General features: G+C 44.5%; 1 protein-coding gene and 1 non-coding gene across 2 annotated transcripts in view; both read left to right on the top strand.

The window, feature by feature from the left end:
- Positions 1 to 498: 498 nt before the first annotated feature.
- On the top strand, positions 499 to 571 carry TRNAR-UCG (transfer RNA arginine (anticodon UCG)). Its single transcript has one exon. It is a non-coding gene; the product is annotated as a tRNA-Arg (tRNA).
- A 4,002-nt stretch (positions 572 to 4,573) lies between these two features.
- Positions 4,574 to 24,246, top strand: part of gry (trafficking protein particle complex subunit 11 gry) — a 39,982-nt gene continuing 20,309 nt past the window's right edge. Inside the window, exon 1 of the mRNA XM_065317574.1 lies at positions 4,574 to 4,712. The gene's annotated coding sequence lies outside the window, so the exon portion shown is untranslated. The remainder of the gene's footprint in view (positions 4,713 to 24,246) is intronic.

The following is a 24,246-nucleotide window of genomic DNA, read 5'->3' as shown; positions in this document are numbered from 1 at the left end:
TACACGAGGAGCGCGCAATTTCACTCTCGCGTCTTCGTGCGCATTGCTCGTGTGCAGCGGGGCTCGGCGGATGATAAGATGATAAAAAGAAGACTTTAAAGTTGCATAAAAGTAAATTAGCAACAACGACGAGCGTGCGAAGCCGGCGTCAACGCGGCGGAGCCTGTGTTTCCTTGTTGGCGGAAAGTCGGAAGTCGCGTCATCCACAGTGGCGGTTATGATGAAGTCGCCCGGTTGGCTGAGCTCTTCTTTCACATCCTTGCTATTCCTGAGCATCATATTGCATTTTGTGCATCCACCGCAAGTAGTATACACCTCGTTTCACACTAAAACAATATTTTAGCAACTCTTAAAAAAAACGAATAAAGAAAACATATTGAAATTAATTCAAAAATTTATTTGTTTAACCTATGCAACCAATGTTACACATACGTGTGGTATAGGTGATGAATCGTAGGTTGACGTTATAAACTGTAGCGCTGCGCTACATTCGCATCAGACCGTGTGGCCTAATGGATAAGGCGTCGGACTTCGGATCCGAAGATTGCAGGTTCGAGTCCTGTCACGGTCGACGCCTCTTTTTGCATTTTTGTTTTTATTTTTGTACTTACTGTAAATTTTCATGATGACCCTTTCATTAGTCGCCGTAACAAATTTTAATTAAAAAAGTCCAGCAGTCGGCGCGAACGTTTCAAAATATAAGAGCACGCCCACGTTTGTCCAGCATCGGGACAAATTAATAATATCGGTCCATAAATAAGAGGGATAATAATTTCGTGCCGGCGAAACGGGCAGTTTTATGATGCTAAACTGCCCCATTAGTAAATAACTGCATGCGCAATCCTTCTATAAGGACAATGTGTTGCCGGCAATTATCTCTGTATCTCCGATATCTGGAGATATGATAGACTGCAGTAGCAGGTGGACAAAACAGCCGTAAATATAAATATTGCGTCCTTCTCCGGCGTTCGCCGCCTCCGGGAGACACCCGCGCTCGCTGATAACTAGCATATCTTTCGTTTTGCTCGTCGGGACACTGGCGCGTTTAATATTCCACGATCTAACGTCCGACGATTTTCAGAATAATGAAAATTATACGAACGGATAACGCGCGTTCAAATGTAACCTATAAATTTCGATAAACTGCATGTTAAATTTAAATTAAAGCGAGGAAGACATCGCCAGGGTTTTCAAATGCATCTGAGCGAATCCAATTTGGAAAATTTGCAGATATACGGGGCGAATCAGCACTTGTGAAGGACTTACAAACTTTAATTTAATAATCCAATTATGTGACAGGAAAATATTAATTATTTTTTAGGCTTTTATAGTTGATTGGTACACATTTTTGTTTAAACAAAGATGGTATTATAATTTTAATGTGTATTTGATATGGGTTAAAGTATCTAAATGGATAATAATCAGAAAGTTATAAAAACAGTAATAACTCATGGAGTTCGACGCCACTTATTTCAATTCATTTCGCAGTGATGTCCCCAATGAGCGAATGATTTGTGAGTGCATCAAAGGCAAAAACAGTCCACTAACCACCGGTCGCACACTGGACTCGTGCGCTCGCGTAACGAATTTTTTTTTCCTGTGTCCACCCGCCGGCCAAAAACACGCACTGTCAACCCACAACGGACGAGTGATACGCGCCCGCACGCGCGAGAGTTACGAGCGCCGAAGTTGCGAGTAGTATATAAATATTATTTTGAAGCTCAACGTCGTTTTTGATTTACGATAATTTGGTGAAAATGAACGCGGCCGAATTCCCATTTTGAAGAACAAATATAATTTATTGGAGTTTCGGGCGTTACTGCATTTGTACAGATTACGCCAAAAACGGTGGCGGCGGGCGTCTCGCTCGCGCGCTAACTGCGCGGCTGTGGCGGCGCTGGCGTTCGCGCTTCAGTTCGGGGCCCTTTGATTTATTACTTTTAAATAAAGTTCTTTGTACATCCGCCGCGGCGCGCCGCCTCGCAAGCGCGCCGCTCCGCGTGACGCAAATGATTTAATATATTGATAGAAGGTCCTTATCGGCGTTACATAAATTCGTTTCTAATGAAATCCATACCAGAGAGAGCCGAGGCATCCCGTACGCACACCATGAGGCTGCAACTTCTGCGGCAAGTATATCATTCACGGCGGGTGTGATTATGAGTGTGAGCAATGCTTGAATGTGTTTGTAAGTGAGTTTTGAATTTGTTGCGTTGCGAAGTTTCATTTTGAATCTATCCGATCCACAAGCTCAATTTGAATTAAATTTTAACGATTACCAAAGATTCATCGCTATAGATTTGTGAATAAACGTTTAAAATTAAGTTTTGTTGCATAGAGTGTTGTATTCGTCGCCGGCAAATAAATTTGATACTTGATGCGAAGCTTTGAATGCATATTTAGCGATTTACCGCATTTGCATCGCGTTGTGTTGCGCTGTTTAGGCTCTAAGCGTGTAAGCTGCAACAATATCAAATGCTAACATGTGGGTATGCCGTGAAAGCTAAAACCTATGACAAATGTGCTCAGTTGTCTGATTACGAATGTACTCATGTTCTATTTACAAACAACCTAATACGTTACGCCATAAAAGATAATCAATCATGAAGCGTTTCTTATGCCTATTGATTTTCAATTTAGAAGAATCGTGTTGAGTGATAAAGGGCGTGCGAAAAATATACTTGTTTGTGTGCAAACTCATTAACCTTTACTTTCAAACTAATAATAAATTTGCAGAACTATGCCAAAGCTTTGGTTAAATATATAAATGTTGGTAAAGTAAGATTGTACATTTGCGAAATAAATATGGAAAATATATTGGATTTAATTCTTAGCAAATAAACAAGAACATGTCAGAAAAAGAAAGCAACGAATAATGCTCGGCGGGAGGTACATATTTAAACATAATACCCTTGTACAATAATAAATAAGTCACAATGAGAAATCCCAGGTTTTACGCTTACCTCCACAGGAGCCGGCAGCATAGCGAAGCATAACAGACCGCCTAAACCAGCCAGCCGCCACTTCCGAACGCATAGGTCGGAGTAAAAATGGCGTATTAAACTAGAAGGGGGAGGCGAGTTTTATTTGTCTCGCATTCGCTACTTCAAATCTACTCCGGTGCGCTTTTTATATTATGGCGTGGGCGGGTGGCGGCGGCAGTGCTTCACGTTCGGATCTGCGGCGCATCTGCATGTGTTGCGGGAGGCGCGCGCCCTGACGATGTACGAATTTCTATTAGAACGGCGAGCGCGAGAGTGGAAATGTATTTTTTACATTTTCATAATTTAGGGTTGCCGTCGGTTGTGCTACACAATTCACTTGCGAAGGACATAATTTCCACTGGTTTACGGGTTTTCTCGCAGGCCCCCCGCGCGAAGCCGGAGAGCGGCGGGCCTAAACGAGAAACAATACATGAATCACTTAGAAGCCTGCCGAGGGCTTTGGCGTGGTGTGTGCAACGCTCGCGGACCCTTTACATACCGATCTCGCCGGCCGCCTCTTACGTGCCCGCAACGCCATTATATATAATAAACATTCGCCCGGCGCCAGCCCCGCATTTGCCAAGGCCTTAACAAGTAATAGATGAGTACTTTCTGGATTAAAACGCAACATATTGAAATGTTTTTTTGCCTCCGAATGCAGCGCGCGCAGCTTGGTTAATGCGAAATTTCGCGCGAATGGGCATTGTAAGAGATTATGACAACCAGATTCCTTTTATATATGCGACGTGGGTGATATATGCTTTGGCGAATGTGAAAGAAGGAAGAAAAGAGATGCAGGAAACGTACGGCCGCCCAAATGGATTCGATGTGAATTTTGAATTACTTTTGTATATACAAAAGGCTCATAGTTTTAATGCCACCCGCCATTGTCCAGGCGAGTAACCTTAGCGCCATATTTATCGCTTGCAATAATAGGTTTTCGCCTCTCTCCTGTTTCGCCGGCGGCGTAGGGATGGAAATCCTTGCACTCGCCCACTGGTCAGTAATTCAAGAGTGTATTCAGTGGATTAGCTGTTCTTAAAGTGCTTCTCTATTTTCATGAATTTAAAATCACTTTTACAAGGGAAATACTATTTTAGTAAATAAATTCAATTCAGCACTTAATGATGGGTAAAACTTGCTAAATTTACCGCGTCGGCGCTGACATCGCCGTTTTCCCTATAGGTATCTACACTCATGTGTTTATAACCTTAAATTTCTTAATAGTGTGCAAAGTCCATTCGAAGTTTTAAAATTCAAAAGTTCGAATACAAAAACCTAAACATGGAAATAGGGAAATAGTGTAAGTGTCACGTCACAAAACTTTATTAGAAACACGATTTAATAAGCGTGAGAGTAGCTGCATTAATAAAGTGTCGTTAATTAATACTTAAATCATAACGAAGTCAATAATTTCATCGTTTCGTTGCAGACTAAAATTCTAGATAGTTGTGTTTACAAGCATTGCAGAACTGTAGTGTATCAACTTGTTTTGTTCTTGACTCGGCATTGATAAGACGATAAGATATACAAGTTGTGAACACGCACAGACTTGCAAACCAGTCTTAAACGCGCTGCGTGGTGTGACAGAGTGTTGTGAATTGTTATAAATTACAAAATATCGACTTCGAATATTACAATGACACTTAAATATAAATGTGATTCCAGTGCACTGAACACTCCTTTGGCCCGATGTCCAGACGATTAAGAAAAAATAGGAACAATAAGGTAGGAATTTAAGATTATTCATTGATATGCGCAGTATTGTAATTTTTTCAATGCCGTTGACTCTTGTTTCGCAAACACGGCGTCAACTGTCTACCTCACCCCGTCCACATTTTCCCCAGCATCCCCCACAAGCTAAACGAGAGCAAACGCTATAATTAGCTCGTAAACAACACCGGAAAGCGGTAGATAAACCGGCAAAACCTCACTCGGCTTCACGCGCGCATGTTACGTGTGCAGCATGCGACAACACACAACCTAACAAAAGCCGAGGGTACGCGCGCAATAAATGGCGCCCCGTCTATGATTTCGTATCTAAAACGCTAAAGTGCCATATAATTATTGAATTGTCATCAATAAAGTGCATTTAAAACGGGACGTGCGATTGCAATACTGTGCGGGGGGCCCACGCGCGCACTCTGTTTGGGATATAGTAAACCCGGGTGGAGACCTAGACTCAGATACAGGATGAAACGTTATCGGTGCACCCGGCAACCGGGCTAAAAGCGCATTATACTACATGCCGCGTATCGGCGGATTGAACATGGGAACTAACTTTCCATTAAAGTTATAAAAAGCACAAATCAGTCGGCAATGCGCAAAGTGAAACAGCGTGAGTGAGGGTGCAATCGGTGGGGCATGGGGGTGTACAGGAAAAATTGTAGGTTTTCTTACAAACATCGATGTTGTCGCAGTGCATGCTGTTATAGTTTATAGTTTGTTTACCAAGAGAAAAGTTTTGCTACTTTAGGTTCAATCTGAACTAGATTTCATCGTATAATATTTAATAGTTAAATAAATTCGAACACTTTATTATTAAAGTAAAGATTATGCGGTCTGGCAATAGATATTTTCTTTTATTTAACGTAAACTTTAAATGTCCGCGTATATTGGGTTGCAGGAATCTTGCTCCGAGTAAGATTTACAGATCGTAATGAAACTTAAACAAGAAGAAGACAAACAGACGACACACATATACAACACATAATGCAGTTGTAAATACAATAAATAACGTTTAGCATCGCCCGGTTGTCGGCACGCTTACACGTCGCGCTCATTGCAGTCGGCGGGCTGGCGGCGGCGCGTCCGCGGGGAGGACACCGCCTCGCCTGTATGCGAGGCCATGCATCAGGGTGTTAAACGGTGGTTCTAATTGCGCGTTTTGACTTCATGCACAGCATTCAACTGGTACACATTGTAATGCCCGAGCAAAGAGAGGAGTCCTGCGCGACGTATATTTGCACTGTGACTTGTACTTGTCTGCCGGGCGTTTCTTCCTGATTTATGTCTCGCCGCTTATTCGCCAACACATTACTCGCAACAATTACGCGTGTGCGCAAGGAATCAGCATGTCCAACACTCATAAATCGCCGCAGTTATTGTCCTTCGCCCAGCGTTTGCGGTGCGCTCGTAAAGCATCTTAGAGCTGTGTAAAGGACGAACACGAAGGATTAGAATACCTTGGGGGACCCATCAAGAACCGCCGCCACTACGAGGCGGAAAACTATGAGGCGCTCCGTGGTTTGCCTATGGGTTTAAGTTTTAAGACGTTGGATGAACAAGCTGAGGAAGGTTCGGTTTGAGGTGAAGCAAAGCTTGGACCAAGCGTAGCAGCGGGATGACGACGTACATTCCGGATTAATTTCATTAACTAAGTAATCGAGGTGGAAACCTAGCTTTTTTTGCGGCCGCTTGAACGCCCGGAAAGAATTAAAGAGTTCGCGTGCGTTTTTTGCATGTCGATCGTAAAATCTCGACACACTCGAACGAGATTTTCCTTTTCTGCTTGCGTTTTTGAAGAAGTTTTGCGCTTCGCCTTTGGGTTTTCGTTAATTTTTTGCGTTGCCAGCCTCGGTTTACATTGACGTTGGTTCGGTGAAGTTGAAGCATAAAGAATAAAAAGTTTCAGTACAAAAAACGAGTGTACAAAGTGGGAGAAACGAGCGCACATTAAAATTTCATCATTTCAACTATACATTCCTGGTGTACGAACGAGTTAGGAAAAGTTGATAATGAAAGGAAGTCTTTAAAGAAGGGGTGTTGATAAAATTTAATGCTTGCCGATTTATGTATAAAAAGGGGGTACTTAAAGTTTCTAATTTGAAATTGAAGTAGGTAGGTACAATTTCAGCGCGTTTTTAGAAATTTATTTTTAATGTTGAAAAAATCAAATCATGAAAGGCGCCAAGTTATATTATACAAAATGTAAATATGTGCGTTTGCTTGAAATAATAATCAAGCAAACAATACAACAAACGACCTCTTTGCAAGTCAGCGTGCCTCCCTCGTCTGGCACATTTTGATATTTCGCGCAAACAGACGGTATTACGTTTCGTTACATGTTCTATACTTTTCGAAAAATGAACGAAGTGATTTCTCACGAGTACAATCGAGACACATGTGCGCTCGCATAACGACGGCGAGCGGAGCGTTAGACGCTATTCGGAACGCGACGCTCTGCGCTCCACCAGATGGAAAGTTTTATTTTTCATTTATACAATTCGTACACATATTTTGAGTCTGATCTGTTATTCCCATCCCCTTGTCTTTTCCGAGTCTTTGAACGTTGCGCTCGTCCTAGTCGCTTTTAGTCTTTTCCTTTCATTTCCCTCATTTCCTTCATTCCCCCCTTTCAACTTTTCAAAACCGAGCGCACGGCGTATTGTGCGGGATGCAACACAAAAGAGCAGCCACATCCAGCGGCACACGTGAAAATTTTAATATGTACCTATCAACACACAACAAACACGAGGCGCGGAGCGGAGGCTTAAACAGGACATAAATTAGGGTTTTATTTGCGCGCTGTATATGCACGCGGGATAATTCGTATCTGAGGGGAAATGCGCGCATAAGAAGTGAAATAAAGGAAATCAAACATAAATCGTGCGCACAACACAAACGTGGTTTTTCTGTCGTCCCAGCCTAGCCGTTGGTGGGCCTTTTTGATTTCTCTGCACACACGTGTAAATAACACGAGCTTTTTCGTTAGAAAATTGGACGGCCGAAATACAATCGGGCGAAAAGGTGGACAACACTCGCTGTTATAAACCTTAGTTTAAGAGATCGCAAGCGACAATAGGTATCGATAGTGTTTAGTCCCGGTCAACGCGAATTGACGTCCCAACTCCCACCGGCGCCATATCTTCCTTTTTACTTTCTTGTCGGACAATAATCGAACGGCGACGCTCTGGTCCGGCCCACTCTCCCAGGACGACATTACGCTATCGGGACGTATTTCACCTGGACTTCTTCGTGTCCCTCCACCTTCCACTTCTTCTGAGCTGGTCTATACCCAGAGCTAATACGCATTTCACTTCCTTTTCCGTTCAACCGTCCGGGGCGCAAAGGGAAGGACATGGTTATCATCGATAGTTGAGCTTTGGCCAGCGACTACCTGCGGCGATGTCTCCAGATATTAGTAGACAGACAGGACACTATGCCCAATAAACTTGTCGATTCTATCGGATGTTGTCCCCATCTCTTGTACAGCATAACGTTCCCTTCTTTCTATTCTTGTCTGGATCTTCAAACTGACTTTATCAATACACCCAGGATATCTTAGTTCTAGTGGATTGAGAAATATGTTATAAATTTGAGTATATCTAATCTCAAAGTTTCAAAGTTTATGTATTTGTATGACCAAAAATTTACTAATCTTAAAGGTTGCAAATTTGTATTCTCTTGGTATTTGGTGGATTTATTGATATTATTTTCTCGTTAAAAGTTGTTTTTCCCGCTGTCGATGGAGGTGCCACTAGTGTGGTTGTATCGGATCAACGACGCTGGTCTTCCGATCGGCGATTCAGCCCCAGACTCAAATAAGTTGTCCCTGTTCCATCGGGATCTGAAGATAGCATTGTATATGAGGTCCGTTAGACTGGACATAGTTTAAGCCGTCCCATAAACAAGCGGGTATCGGGACATCAGTCGGGAACAGTCGCCAGCCTTTTCTTTCTCCCATTCCTGCCATGGCAAGCAACTCTACGAATGCCACCCTTATGTGTGCATGCGAGTGTATGTGTGTCCTGGCTCGCCACTCGTTCGGTGTCTTTGCAATCCCGCCGCAACACACGTTCGACCACGGCGAGCGTGCGACGCCGAATGCGCTCTCCTTCGGATCCCCGAGGTAAACATCGTAACTTCCCGTATCATGCAACCATTGAGCTTTATTCACTATAGACGTCAACCCATTCGAACTAATTTATGATAATAGCAATCCGACCTCCGGATACACACTTACAAATCACACGTATATACGGGTGCGCGACGACGACAAAGTCGGGGTCCTTTTTGCCAATTTTGTTATTATCCATCTAAGCGCCCGCAGGGGGATGAGGTCGCAGTGGACATCACGCGCAACTCATGAAACCAAGTCGATATTTAATCCATTGGTTTTCATTTCTGCTTGCGTTCAATTTTCTTTTCTTGAATTTATTATTTATTTCTGTTTTTGCAATAAAAAAAACCTTTGGTAGCGTCACAGAAAATTACTAAAATCTAGGTAAAACAAATCTAACAGTCTAATGGGGAAAAAGCCCTCGACGACATTACCAACAAAATGCTGCCGAGCACGTAGCACAACATCAGCGCACGAAAACGAAACGAAAAGAAGATAGAACCTTGCCGCGCGGAGAGGTGGCGGCGTTCGCTTGGCGGGTGTCCACCGTTTGTAATTACTTACTTGACCAGCGCAGTTAGTGTCCGTACCCGCCCCCCGCGCGCGGGATCCTCCTAGGAAGCCCACAGTGCGGGGTGGCGCGCACGGGCCCGGGGGCCATAAATATGTGATGTCCTGTAATATCATGTGCCAGCTGGACTAAATTGTTACGAATGAGCCGACCGGAACACATTCGGCTCCCGGCTAACACGGAATTGCTACCGAATTATTTCGCGCTATTGTTTCTATCTGGAAAATTACAGGCGTCGTCGGCAACGACGTTTAATTTATAAAATCATAAATATTCACACTACAAGCGGGCGCGCGGTGTGGGCAGGGTGCAGGGTGGGGCGCAAAGAGGCGGCGGGCGAGGATGGTATGAATATGCACGAATCGCGCGACTAACAACCTTCGAACGAGCGGCGGCGAGCGCGTTGAAAACGTCGTTGTTTTTAGGGGATCGGTGCACGTAATGCGAGCGGTAATCGTGAGCTTGATGCGCCCACGCTCACAAGGTATTCGCAAACACGCCGCTCAGGGTCGCATACCCCAACAAAACATCCCCAATTAACATCACTTGCGTCGAAATGTCGCTCATTCACATTAAGAATACGATCGTTTTTTATCTAACAAAGAATTTGGATGGAAATTTTGTATCAAATTAAATTCTCGTTTTGTTTTACGCGCCCTGCTGCCCTGGAATTCTTTGGCGCTGGTTCTCCGAGCGCACCGACCGCAAAGAAATAAAGTGACGTTTCGTATGAAATATGTCGACGGTCATAACTAATCTTTAGCTTTTGCCCGAAGACGTCCGCGCTGGCGTTTGAAGTCGGCAATATTTTCTCCAACTGAACACTCGTCGACAATCCTTTCGTCTGCGTTGGCGCGGGCGGCTGAAAGTGATGTTCTTTAATCGAAACCTGGCGTCACAAATCAGGCAAACGTTTGACAGTGTCATTAAGAACGGTCGGTTGTCAGCCATAGTTCATGTCGAGGCTGGGCTAGACGATATCGTGCGGTATCATTCCTTCCGAGTGCAGGGTCGAATTTGTACGTCTTTATTTTATAGGTCAATACGCAAACGCATTTACCGAAATCGTTAATCGGCGCGATAAATTTCGAAATGCATTAGTCGTGCGCGTAAGTTGCTTTGTTTATGTATTTTTCTGGAAGCCTGCGAGCGAGTTGCTGGTGGGTGCATGCTGGCGTCTTTGGAGAATGTAGGACGCGCTGCGTCCCTGTATGGTTAAAAAGGCATCTCTGCCAAGTCGTATATAACTTGCTAGTGACGGCCAGATGATTTTCGGCCGTGATGGACGACGCGAATCCAGCCAAAAGTTCGCCCATTCCTTCACTCTGCGCACAACCAGAAACCAGCAATAGCACATTCAGCCAGCGATAAGTGCCGTCAATATTAAACAAGATTTCTTATTCTGTTTTCGTCCAATTGCTCCGGTATTTATTTAATTCCAAAATACTTTTATTATTTTTATATACAGAATGCCGTTAAAGAATCTCAAAGCAATGTGTAAATTATCCTCGAACGGAATGTCGAAAAGCTCATAAATTGTTTCTCTCAGATATGGATGTTTTCCTGACTCGAGAGCGCGCCAGTACACATCATAAGCAAATGCAAACCAGGAGCATTTGCTTATCCAAGTTGCTACCGGTGTGGCACTCCTGCATCTCTTTTTTCCGCCTCTCCGTGCACCGCGCAGCGCTCTTATTTATTTTTCTTTATTACCCCTCGTGCAATTTGCTCTTCTTCATGGAGACGACGCGCGCTTGGCATTTGTTTGTTTGCGGCAAGCGGAATCTTTTGTTGTTGTTACACGTTGTTGTTGTTGTGTAATGTGTGTGCACCCCCTGCGGTCGTACATGCTTGTAGGTGTGCGCGTAAACACACACTATGCCTCAACGTGTTGGCGATGAAGAAGGTACACACCGAACACGACGATTTGGTTTATATTTAGCGGGATGTTGTAATGTGGTAAATGCATGAAGTAAACGCGGTGTATTAGCGTTTACGGCAATATATCAGGCGTCGTCGTCGCGTCCTCGCCGCCTTTGCGCGCCCATGAAACTTACATCGGAAGTTCCGGTGTGGAAACGAAAACTGAAATTATTGCCGTACAAAAATACCGCGTCAATTAATCATCTTCTATAGGACAGCGCAAGAAATAAGCTTTAAATACCCCCGTGTGTTTGCTGGCGCTTCTTTATTACCGTCGCCGAGTTTCACAATTCCACACATTAACGCAAGACACTGTGCCGAATTGCATCCCAAAAATTATACGCGGACAAAAACGAAAATCAACAAGCATGAAATTTATTAACGTGATGTTCTCTGCGTCCTCATTCGAATTCAGCGTGCGCAATTTGCGGCCAATTTTGAGCGCATAAATATAATTAGAACAAATAAATGATTTAAAATGCCAATAATAAATTTCCGCGCCGCGTCCTTTTGTTCAGCGAATTCAATGTGAAATATCTGCCTGCCGCCTGCGCGTGTACGTGTATATAAAAGCGGGGCATACAGCCCATGGCCCATTCGTCATCGACGTGCGGGGATTGTTTCAGAAACGGCGCTGCAAATGAGCCAGAACAAATCATGTTTAATTGCATCAAAAGGTCTTAGCATTCGACTTCGGGGCCGGCGCCCCTTCCGCTCCGGTTCGCTGTTAAATCAAATTTATGGATAAACTTAATTTTGTTCGAGAGCGCGCGCACGCTGCCAGTTCATAGTGTGCGTGTTTAATTTCTAACCCGTTATTTGTTTTATTGCCGCCGCCGCCACCGTCTTCTACCATTGCTGCCTGGTTGAGGAAGAAGAGCAAAAACCCACCGAACACTTATGCGAAACTCACCTGGCACTTAGCTAAACAACCGTTCATCATTCGATTAGTGAAATATTCAACTTCTCTGTTTGCATAAAGTCTTTCTCTAATCAACAAATCGAAGTATTGATTACCCATATAGCGCGCACAAAATGAAGCAAATGGAAGCAAACAAAGAAAGGTTAAGAAACACACGTTCTGAATAAAAATGTTTCAACACACAATACAACCGGGCGTAAAAATATCAAACGCATACGAATGTGTAGAAGCGAAATGTTGTTGCTGGCTTGAGCAAGATATCAACCCAGCGCACAGCTACGTGTGTGCCATTAGTTAGGGTCAAGCTGGTAAATGATTATTATAGAAGCGAAATATACACATTTCGTACAAAGTGGCGAGCGATAAAAGTTTATGTATATTGCGTTCGCGTCGTTTTCGTCCAGCACCGCGTCGACGTCGTCATAGCTGAAACCTCCGCGCGCACTAAGCCCGTCGTGAATGTGACGGTCGGTGCAATTCCGGCATGTTTATACGATATCCGAACGGTCCGAAAAGCGACCAGTAAACTAGAACTTAATTAACCTGGAGTCGCAACCGCCGCTGCGGAGAGAACTAGCGTGCGTCCGGAATGCGAGAACAAGCGCGGCGGCCGAGTTGTCTATTGCTTCGTCGGAACGCCGGACGCAATTCACCGCCGCCCCCACGACGACGACGGCAGTGAGCCACATCGCCAGTCGTCGTCAATGAATAAAAGCGCTTAACCTTTAGGGACGGCCACTGCCTAATGGTGAGTGACGAGTGAGCAGTGTTTTGAAATTAGGTTTTCCGACGAAGATAGTGGTTTTGAGTAAAACTACATTTTCTGGCATATTATTGTTTCTGCAAATATAGGTATCTACAAGTCCACCAAATACATCTCGTGTCTATCGGTCGTAATCTACGGACAGAGCTGGTGGATTTGATGTTTGTGGATGGCGTGCCCGTCTACCAGCTCGTCTTATATGAGAAGTTATAAGATGGCGGCGACGCGATGCGGCGAATTCCTATCGGCACGCGTTCCCGCGGGAGACGGGCTTCAAAACGGGACGTGACATCGTCGCGCCGCACATTGCGAACCCACTCAATTGGGGTCATTTCTAAGCCGTGCATGCCCTTAGTTTGTGAGCCGCCCCCTGCGCCTCTCATCTGTACACGCCACGTTAACACGTCGAAGAAGGAAAACAAACCGATGATATGCGGATCCGATAGGTGTGCCCCAGTCTCGCACATACCATCGCGTTCATGTTTATGCGCACATTTTATTCCTCTTGGTACACGCGCAGCCAATTCCATACACTAAATGGTAAACTAGCTACGAGCCCAATTACCTGCTATTCCGGCATTGTCTTCGCATTCTGCGACAATTTACACGGAGTGCTTTCTTGCGTATTCTATACCTAGGTACCTACCTACAGAGTGTCTGCAATACTAATTTTTCTTTGCCCAGGCAAATAATTTGCGGGGTATATTACAAATTACACGTTGGCTTATCCAACTAGGGAGTGGGTGTAGAAGTGAATTCATTGGCGTGTCACGGCGGATATCCGAAGACATTTGTAGACATGAGTGATCCGCAATGTCAACCGGACTAATTAGACGCGGACGAGCGCTCCGAAGACGAGATATCGACGCTTGGTATCGGCGCTCGTTTGCGTACGCGGCTGGCGCGACGCTTTTAATTAACATTCCATGCTCACCTTCGCGCCATTGCAAATTGGAGGCAATATCTGCCAGCGCGACGAAAGCGCCAGCATCGATAACAGCGCACGCCAGCGCCGTTACTTCTCCCAGCAGCGAGATGCCAAAACGGGCGTCGTTTTTGTTTGTTAATTGTCGAATTAATTCGGTGTCCCTTCATCAATTCCTCAGGCGCGAGCGCACTTACACATTCTATTGTTATCTCCGCCAATTATTTCTGCTCCAAATGCATCGCAATTGTTCGTAACTATTTGTGAAACGTGTTTCCTTCACCATTCATTGCAAAATCGACCCGTCCGAAATAAAATAAGAATTAGTCTGTGATTGAATGTTATTTGTTAGTTCAATCAAGTAAAATAGTCCGAGGCGAATGTGAATATTGCGGCACTTAGCTGAAAGTGATAGCAATAAAGAAGGATCAACTCGACTCGACGCCCGCCCTTGCTTTGGGCGAAAGGTAATGTTGCAATTGATATAAAGGCGAAGCGGGCCACTGTTTGCCCGGAGGTGTATGCGCTGAGATGTTTGGCGAGAGAGCGAGCGGCGCGTCATAGTGTAATTGCCTCTTGGATTTCAATTAACTGCGCCAACAAATCAAACCGCTTTGAAAGCGAGCGCGGTGCTCATTCGTCCGCGACTCAACGTTTTCGGCGCATTTCAATTGTATGCCGGCTTCCGCGCGTCTTCAAGGTGAGGAACGGTCCCTTTATTTTCTTCAATCCCTTGAAATATTATCATTCGCGAATTACCGACTCGGCGTAGGGTGAAAGATGGAAGCGAAGGTAATTGGATTGGCTAGGACGCTAGCTATTATTTAAATTTTCATTCCGCTGGCCATCTCTGTGACCATATCAATTTTGCACGAGAGATCCTTCTATAAATACTGTCAAAATTGACTTGAGTTTAGGTATGTATAGATAGAGTGGACGTAGGTGCGAATGGGCAACGTCAAGTCGTCAAAGTCATAAAGGCATAGAAGCTTCATAACTTGCTCCCAAAAGGATGGTCTTCAGATTTTATGATGGGTTCTAAGCGTTCTTTTTTCAGCACGCTGTTTGTGCACGTCCCGAGGTGCTAGAAGTGATAGAATAGGATGCGATCGAATTTTCGTGAAATTAGGAGTTGAACGCACGTTCCAGTCATTCACTATCTTTTTTTTTTCATCTAACAAACTCTCTCAAATATTAAAATAATAAATTTTCATATAGCACTCGCCTGTTTTTATTTTTAACAAGCAGCGCGTGTAATTTAATGCAGGATGAGATTTATAGTAGTAAAGGTGCAAGGTGAAATTAATTATTCCATCATCAAGTTGCACAAAGCTCTCTTAGCCCAGAGCGCCTTTAGGAGAGCTGTTCGCTTGTCGCCGGCGTTTGTTTCATCGAATTATTATTATCATTGTTTTATTACGTTGATGGCAGCGTGCAACGCGAAACGCATAATCGCGCATTTCGGGGACAGCGGGTGTGGAGAAGCAGCGAAGAGCACCACCGGTGGCTTAGAAACGTCACCTCGGCATACGCGCACCGGTGATGACGGTGAGAGGGCACGTGGACACACAAAGTTAAGCTTCCGCAATGCCGCCTCCACGCTGATTCCGCTGGCGGTGTTGTGCCTTGAGTTCGTCTCCCTGTGCGCGCTTTCGTCGCGCCGCTTTGCCCGCTTTGACTCATCGCTTTGATGTGGCGGCGCGAGCGGACATGCCCTGTTTGTGCATATCATCTCGACGCTTAACCTCTAATGTAACCCGTTACCTGCCCTTGCTGCTACTCGCGCGTGTTAAATCTTACAAACGGAATTATTGCTTCTGACTTGCGTGGAGCTACTCCCAACCCTACCCCTACTCCCCCGCTTAACATTGTCATGTTTTATTGCGTAATATCCAATTCGGTTTCTGTTTGCATTTGCAACAAAACGATGTGTCTCCCTTGTAAATTAAGCTCTTGTCACGCTATATATTATTGTCTTTGATGTGTTCCTCAGTGTTTTTTTGCATTCAAGTGTTTAAGAGAAGAATTAGAGCCATTAAGACTTAAAATCCACATTTAATTTCAATATTATGAATAAATATAAGGCACTTTAAGCTGCAGACGATGGGAGTGAAAAAAACTCGGCAAAGTAATGCCGATTGAGGCACCCCCAAAGCGCGCGACGGTAGCTACATAATGAGTAGGTGCCCGCACCCGTTAGCGTCAAGTTCGGCTGAGTCATGATGCAATTTAAACAATTTGTGACTCGAAATAACATTAAAATCTGTCGTCCGCGTACGCCGAATATATAAATCAGGATTTGCATCTCACTTATATCCGTGCCTCTAACAATTGCTAAAGAAGCGCTTTTCTTATCTTTTCTTTACTTTAGGAAGCAAATTTTCCACTGCATTTTTATACTTTTTAAGTTTAATTTTAACTTCAATTACGCAAGTTGATTAATTTTATTATGCAATAATAATTATTACGTTTAGTGGTTTTGAGGACTTAATAAATATAAACTTTAATTACATTTAGCAAATAATTTCGAATATTTATGCCGGCGGTGAGGAGCGCAACATGGCGAATGGGGTGTTATTGTTTAACTGTTATTGCCACCGAGTAGTTATGTTATTGCCTGCAACTTACATTCTATTGCATAGCGATGCCCCGGTGGAAGTTGGGCGGCCTGACTGAATGTGAACAAACTCTACAGTCTTGTTCGCACTTCTTGGTCTATGATATAGTTGTCATATCTCATGGCAATAATGGAGTCATATGGTGCGAGCCACGAAATACTTCAAGTTCCCCTTTTGTATCACAAGTTTTCCTTCTAATGCTTTAGACCAAAGATCTCACAACAACGCGCCGCCCTTTCGTTTGCAAAGCTACTTCAACGGCTTTAAGATTGTTCTAACTATTTGCGGAACTATAATCGTCGATACGGTGGTGAATTATCGAAAGCTAAGACAAGCTAATTGCCAGGCCCGAAATGTCCTCGCCGAATCGTTGCCAGAATGTTGCTAATTGCGTAGAGCGTCTTGTAAAATGTAAAATTTACCCGGGGACCTATTATCAGCAGCAGTCACACGATGCCGTACAGAACTGCTGCAATACAACACGGATTTGGCTTCATTGGACCGTAACTCTTCAAATTCCTCACGCTGTGTTGAATATAATATTCGGGCAATTAGTTTTCATTGTAATGGGAGTATAAGTAGCATGGTGTGGAATATTGTTGATTGTTTTGCTAGTTACACTATTAGTTTCCAGAACAAGTTTCGTAGATCTATAATTATGTTTCCTTAAGTTTATAAATTATATTTTGTGTTTAAAAATTTAAAAAAATTATGATATCGTAACTTAAATCTTTGAAAAAATATAAAAGGATAATTCGATAATAAGTATTCAACAATGTCTCGGCAACTTCCGCCGAATTCACGCAGTAAAATATCAAAGTGTCACAAGAAACATTAACACGTGACACACGAACAGGTCGCATTTCGTCTTTCTGTGCCGCCTTAGCACGCTCGTCTTCAACGCCGCTCCCATTCCTGCGGCGCACATCTACATTTTAAAGCGGGCGCATTTTGCCAATTTCGGATGTTTTACAACCGGCGCTCCCAAAACGCGTTCCTGCTCGCGCTGTGTGTCGACGTTGGCGGGCGCCACACGTGCTGAGGACACGTGTAGAAATCACAGCGAGCTAATAAACAAGAGCCACGGGTGCGGCTAGATAAATTGAATAACACTTGCAAATAAGCACTTATATCGCGTGTTACTGCGAGCGCTGGGGCCAACTCTGCGGCGTGACGTTGTTTGAATGCGAGTGTGCGGGTGCGTGCCGCCGACAAGACAGACGATATATCGATGCAACAGCCGCCGACTATTAGCGCCGACGTTTTATGGCCAGTCCCCTAATTACTGCAATGTCCTAAATCACATATGAATATTCTCGCGTGCGTCCTCTAGCCGAGTAGAGTAGTTAGGTACGAATGCACATACACATGAGAATGTGCCGCCGCCTGTTACGCGCGGATGAAAAGTCCCCAAAACGCGTATCTCGCGATAATCATCTCCACCGGGCGCTTGCGAATCTATTAGGTGCGTTTTAACGCTTTCGCTCGCAAAATTGTCGACCGCACCGCTAACAACGCACCCACCAACGCCATCGTGCAATGTGCGACGGTGGAATCGGTTCGGTGATAATTCACGTTTTATTGGCGTTCTACATGAATGTTTGCTTGTTATTTTGTTTATTGAATTTTCGGTGCGCGCGCGTTTTATTTGCGTGGAAAAATTATTTCGTGTCTGGCGCATCCACCATCGCGCGCTGCCGTTTAATTTATGAACTTGTACGGGCGTTTTGTTTCGTATTTTGCAAAACGCCTCCGTAAATCGCACGCTGCGCCATCATTTTCTAATTATGCAGCGTTTTTCTGCGCGCCCGAAGAGAAAATCACTCTCGTCTAGTCGCAAATTTACGATTTCATATTTGCCTGCTGCCTTCATCTTTCTTCATCTGATTTGCTTTCCCCAGTCGCCGCTCGAGATTTTTAGGCAGTCATAACCGTGAAGCAACGTTGAATTATAGACGTCGGTAGCAAATATTGCGCGCAACGTAACCGTTTTTCGTCCGCCTGCCTGGCAGCCGCGGGCTTTTCGCCCGTCTCGAAAGTGTACGGCATAAATTTCTCAAGTTTCGCGATCCAATAAACAATAATCATTACTGTCTGAGTTGTTCAAGTCGTTTTCCCAAAACGTTTTCGCGATGGCAATCCCTTCACTTTCCTGCTAACTGCAGTAAACCATACTCGTATATTAGTCGGCTCGCACACTCGCAAACCAACACGCACATGTCGAAAATATATGGAAAACGCACCGAGATGCAGAAACTTGTAACATGCGCACGAGAAATAACCGAAAACGCGTTTCGTTATTTATATTTTTTCTTTATGTGCGCATGTGCTTGTGCTCTTCTTTCTGACTACACATATTGCCTGCCAGTTTTGCGTATCAGGCCGTCATAACTTAAAAATTACTCGTATCTCGCCCACAAAAAATATTATTGAAGAATAGAAAACAAGTTAAACTAGTTAGGGAAGTTTGAAAACAATGGCCGAACACGAATATTGCCCATAATGAAGCATTGTTTTCGTTTGTTAGACTGTTGCTGGCCGTGTCGCCATCATCTCCCATTAGAAGTCGGGCAGGATGAACATGCGATGTACTCTCGGTATTAGGTAACATCTCGTGTAATCAGCATGTCGTAGATGTGACGGGACATTGCGGTGGCGAAAACGCTCAGCCGCCCGCCTCGGACTCGCCCGGCCTCGGAAAGCTGATCGAATTAGTGACGTCACGTGTCGTCAAGTGCCCCATCCGAGCTGACAACGGTTAGACGAATCAAATTACCAACAACTCTAAACACGAGGACCGCCGCCGTGCGATGCCGTGCCGCGCCGACTTTGCTCCAACATGCCTCAGCCAACAAACCGCCGCCCCCTCAAACCCGCGCGCCCTCACACATCCCATCCTCCCCGCGCAGTTCGCACGGACGGCTCAGAGATGCCACACGGACGAGAGCGCGCCGGCCGCAACTTGTGACAGGCATAAAATACATGCCGCATTAATTTTATATTGCATTAATTGTCCTGTTGTGTTAACGCCCGACGACCGGACGACGCCCGGTTATGCGTTATATATAAAATATACACGAACGGTGCGGAATTCACGATTAAGTTAGAGAAAGCTGTCCGCGCGCGTACATTTCGCTCGCCCCCTTTCCACCGAACATGTTCCGACTCGTTTGACCTCACTTCTGACACATGCTTTTATCAACTCTCGACCTTTATGATGTCCTTCCGGCGTGCCACGTCCGGCGCGCTCAGCGCCATAACGTTTTTCAATTAATACATTTCATTTACGTGTGTCGTAACATTAAAATAAACAAACTTAACCCGCGTCGCATTTGCATAATTAAACTAATTACTCGCGAGGCAGGTATTCACACGTGTGTAACTTAATTAAAGCAAAAATATATTTCCACATACAAAAATTGCATCTCCATATACCCGCCGGCGTGTAACTTCCAATCTGATAATAGTGGAATCCTAGTCAAGCAAATAAAGATTTTCCCGGTGCATGCACGAGCAAAATCGTCCGGACATTAGCGCAACGACCGACATTATAATATTGTTTAATTAACCTCCCTCATGAAGTTTTCACCCATTAGCGCATCGCCTCATTGCTTTTTTTTCGGTTTTTGCGTGTTGGTGGAGGCGCCTACACCTATGGTGGTAATATTTTTTTACACACGGCTCATTGCGGTCATTTCAATAAAAACTTATTTTTATATTTGTTCTACCCCGCGTGCAGCTCGTCAGCATGAGCAGCGGCGTATTTATTACTCAATTATCCTTTTTATTTCCAGCTTTTTATTGAGTCGAGCGCGGTGCGTGACGTGCGGAACATTGCGGGGTTAATCGAGAGTTAGGATGCGGACGATGGGAGATGAACATTAACAGTCAAATAACTCTAATTGAATGTCATCGTATGTTATGTAGGCTTTATTTTTTTGATTATTACCTACGCAGTCATTTTTGCCATGCGACCATTTAAACAAATTAATTTACTAAAGTTATTTGCAATAATTCATAACTAATCGCCTGCATATTACCGTTAAATATATTTTAATAGCGCAAAAACGAGGCGGTAACGTCGCTGCGAATGAAAACGCGCCCAGCTTAATGAGAATCTAACGATACATTAAAGCAATACTGCATTACCTAAACAAAGATAATTAGATTGCGTCTTATTTCACTATGCAGAAATGCAGGTGGAGATATAAGCGCGCTATTTACAACTATAGCTTAAGTTGAAAACAAAAATCAACGCTGTGCGAAAATGTAAGCAACGGAAAGCACAATCATTATTGTAGTAATCTTGGGTTATTATATATGCCATTAACCCTTCTCAATATTTTTATCGTTGCATCTCTCATTTCCTCTGCTCTCGTCGTTTGCATTTATGTAATGCTAGTTTATTCGGTCTATTTTATACAAAAAAATATTTTATTATAATCAGAAACTTTGTGGAACTGCACTTTGTTGTATTTAGCATAACTTGCATTTTCCAGGCGACACTTATGCATTGTTGCACACTTTGTCCTTAAATATGTGCACATATTTGTGCGCTTGGACGTCCAACACTTTCACGCCCGACAATTTGCATACACAACGTCGGATCGTGGAAGCTCCGACTCATTCGTTCCTTATTACTTTATTCCGTATTCGTTTTCATCGCATCATGCCCCCACGTCTTTTGCAATTCGTTTGTTTCTTTATTTCCCCGCGCGCTTTTGTTCCTGCCCGCGTCCGTGCATTCGGTGCGCGCAAAGTGGCATCATAGATCGCAGTTATTGGAACCCTGGGTGAGATAAAGAGTAAAAGACTAGCGCACGGCTGTGCACCGTGGTGCACATCACATTTCCGCATCTCCGGCGTCGGTTGCTGGCGTTGCACACATCCCTCAACGCCCGTCGTCTGTACGTCGCGTTCATTCTCGTTCGTTTCGTTCGTTTCCGACGACTTAACGTTTGCCTAAGCCTTCTGGATGCATCGCATTGCAGCGCACATTGCATTACGCGAAGCGGGCGGGACTGAACGCGCTCCCGAAGAGATACGAGCGCGAGATGCGGGAGGAGATGTGCAGTCGGATTTTTAGCAAAGATAAAAATAAATATATCGCATCTACATGCATGCTCGCAGCGTGTGTGCGCACGTGCGACCGGCAGCGAAACGCCGTACGAACAGGAGGGGACTGCTTATTTACGATATTAAACTGAGTCTTTATTCCTTCTGCGTGTTGTTTATTACCACCGCCCGGATGAAAATGATAAAAAGGGACCTGTGCCGTTTCATCTTATCATAATAACACGCTAAACACCAAAGCACCACAATCAATATCGTCATGTTTAATAAGCTGGCAAACAAATTAAAAACTGCCTCCAAAAAACTGCCGGCATTTAATGCGCAAATCTACAGGAAAGTTTGCATTTCCATGGACGCGTGCGATGGTCATGGCCGAAGTTCGTCCAACCCGATGGAACCGGCGCGGTTTTACGAGCCCGAAGTGGCGTAATCAGGATGTAACGACTGTCCGGGCGACATCTGTGCGCCTGGCCGTCTTGTGTTTATGGGCTGTCCGACACCGGTATTAACACATCCAATAACCCACGGACAAGACATTACCCAGATATGAATGACGTGACCGCGCCGCACAGGTCCTTACAAGCCGCCCGCACGCCGGGCGGTCATCTCCCAACCTCCAAGTCAAGCAGATTCACGTAACGAACGGACGAAACCAAAGACTATCTCGGACCTCAGTATTACTTTTGGCTTTGTAATTCCCGTTCCCGAACAGCGCCGTACGGACACACGTTTCCCATCCCTCGCCCGGCGCGCCTGGACAATCGTGTTCGAGGAGGGTAATCGGTTCAATCTACTTCCAACACTTTGTACCGAATCTACCGCAGCGCGACGCTTTCAGGTCCGAATTGGTCCATGCTAGACCAGTCGCACGATTGGTTGCACTGCATGCCGGACGTATAATATAACCCAGTAAGACGACTCTTTATCTTGCGCTCATAATCCCGGCGTCAAAACGACTTCATTAAATGTAAAATGTAAAATGTGTTTGCGCTGCATCGCGCTGCACTCTGATTTCGATTAAATTTATAAAACACTTTGGGCATTAATTGCACGCAAATTGCAAACGTTTTAGATTTTCGCGCATAATTTATAAATTTAACACGCAGCTGGAATAAAGTAATAATACAGTAAATATGCATAGTTTGCGCTCATTATGTAGCGGTGTAGAGTTGTTGGGGTTCGTGTGCGCGATGGGCTACTTCAAACGAGCGTAAAAACTGCACTTGCTTCGTGCTGTTAAGCCGCCGGCGTGAAAAACGAGCACCGACTTGACCGTTAGTTAGTTAGACGGGTAAAAGTAGCGCTTTTACCAGACGCATTAATGTTTTTCGCTATGCACTGCGCCTCTCCCACATTCGCTGCATTGTCGTGCGTCCGGCACTCTTTTTAACATTCACTACTGAAACACCAACACTAACACTGCAGTAGTGTTCTTTTGGTCAGGCGCTAATGGCCCGCAGCGGTTTGTTAATCAAGTTAAACCCCGTCTCTCTACCTCTACTTTTGCTCAACCTGTTCAACTCTCAAATCGAACAAAATGTATCAACTTATCGTTTTGCGTTCAATGCGTGTGTGTAAATGTGATGCTTTTTGGTGGCAGCGCTACCAATTTCAAATAGTAAAGATTTATGGGTATTAAAACTCTAGCCCACTGATCCTTCAGTAGCGGGTCACTTTCAAATCTGCAATCTGCAGTCGTGTCCAGCGTCCAGTGTCGGATGGCGTTTACTAGTTATCTATAGTTATCGTTATTGTTATTAGTATCAAGGGGTTTTGCGAGCAGGCGGTTGGTCCCCTCATTCCAGTTTTCGCGACGGGACAGCAGCAACGACGACCCCGTCGTATGAAATTACGTTTTGACGATGGCGCTGCGACCCCTTTTACTCGTCTCTCTCATCTCATCTCCTTACGGCTGTGGTGGAGTTGCTGCGAATTCAGATATGTGATGAGGACGTGAGTTTGTATGTGTGTGTGTGGGAGAATGTGATGGTGGTAGGTAGCAAACAAAGCTCTTGCGCAATTATAAACGCCTAACTCGCGACGCCTCGGCGTAAAATATTGCTCAGATAACTTCAATCACGCGCCTCTTTTGCCGCTCGGCGCGGCGTCGCGCACAGCGCGGCGAGCCATTATTGTAATCCCCCTCATGCATATAATACGTGTATGTTTGATTTATATATAATATTCGTCCTACACCAAATTATACTCTTCGTTACGTATAAATTAAACCGGGTTATGTGCCCGACCAACGACCGACAACTTTCGAGTGCGCCCGCTCGCCACCCCCCTCGAAACCCGACCGCTCCGAATATAATTTAAAACATCAATTATAATCTATGCTCGTTGTCGGCAATTTATTGTTATTTACAGTCGGAATGGTCAACATTTACCAGCAATAATGATAACAAACATTTTATTTAATTTTTGATAGTCGCGAATAATATCTATTGAAACTTTTGCGTGCGAATAATTTGCGAAAAATCATTGCGCTAATAAATCATTACTAGCGATTGTCCGTTTTATTAAATCCTGCGTACGACTGAGTCATCGATTATCCTCCACAGGCAGGACATTATTGGTAAACGATGACCCGTGCTCAATACCACAACGTCCGCAAGCGTTCGA

This window comes from Atheta coriaria, unplaced genomic scaffold, assembly GCF_025399875.1.
Source record: "Atheta coriaria isolate IRGN ID8LTWV9N9 unplaced genomic scaffold, Caltech_Dcor_3.1 hic_scaffold_3_pilon, whole genome shotgun sequence".
In the NCBI taxonomy this organism is placed as follows: domain Eukaryota; kingdom Metazoa; phylum Arthropoda; class Insecta; order Coleoptera; family Staphylinidae; genus Dalotia; species Dalotia coriaria.
This window is presented reverse-complemented; position numbering and strand designations above follow the sequence as displayed.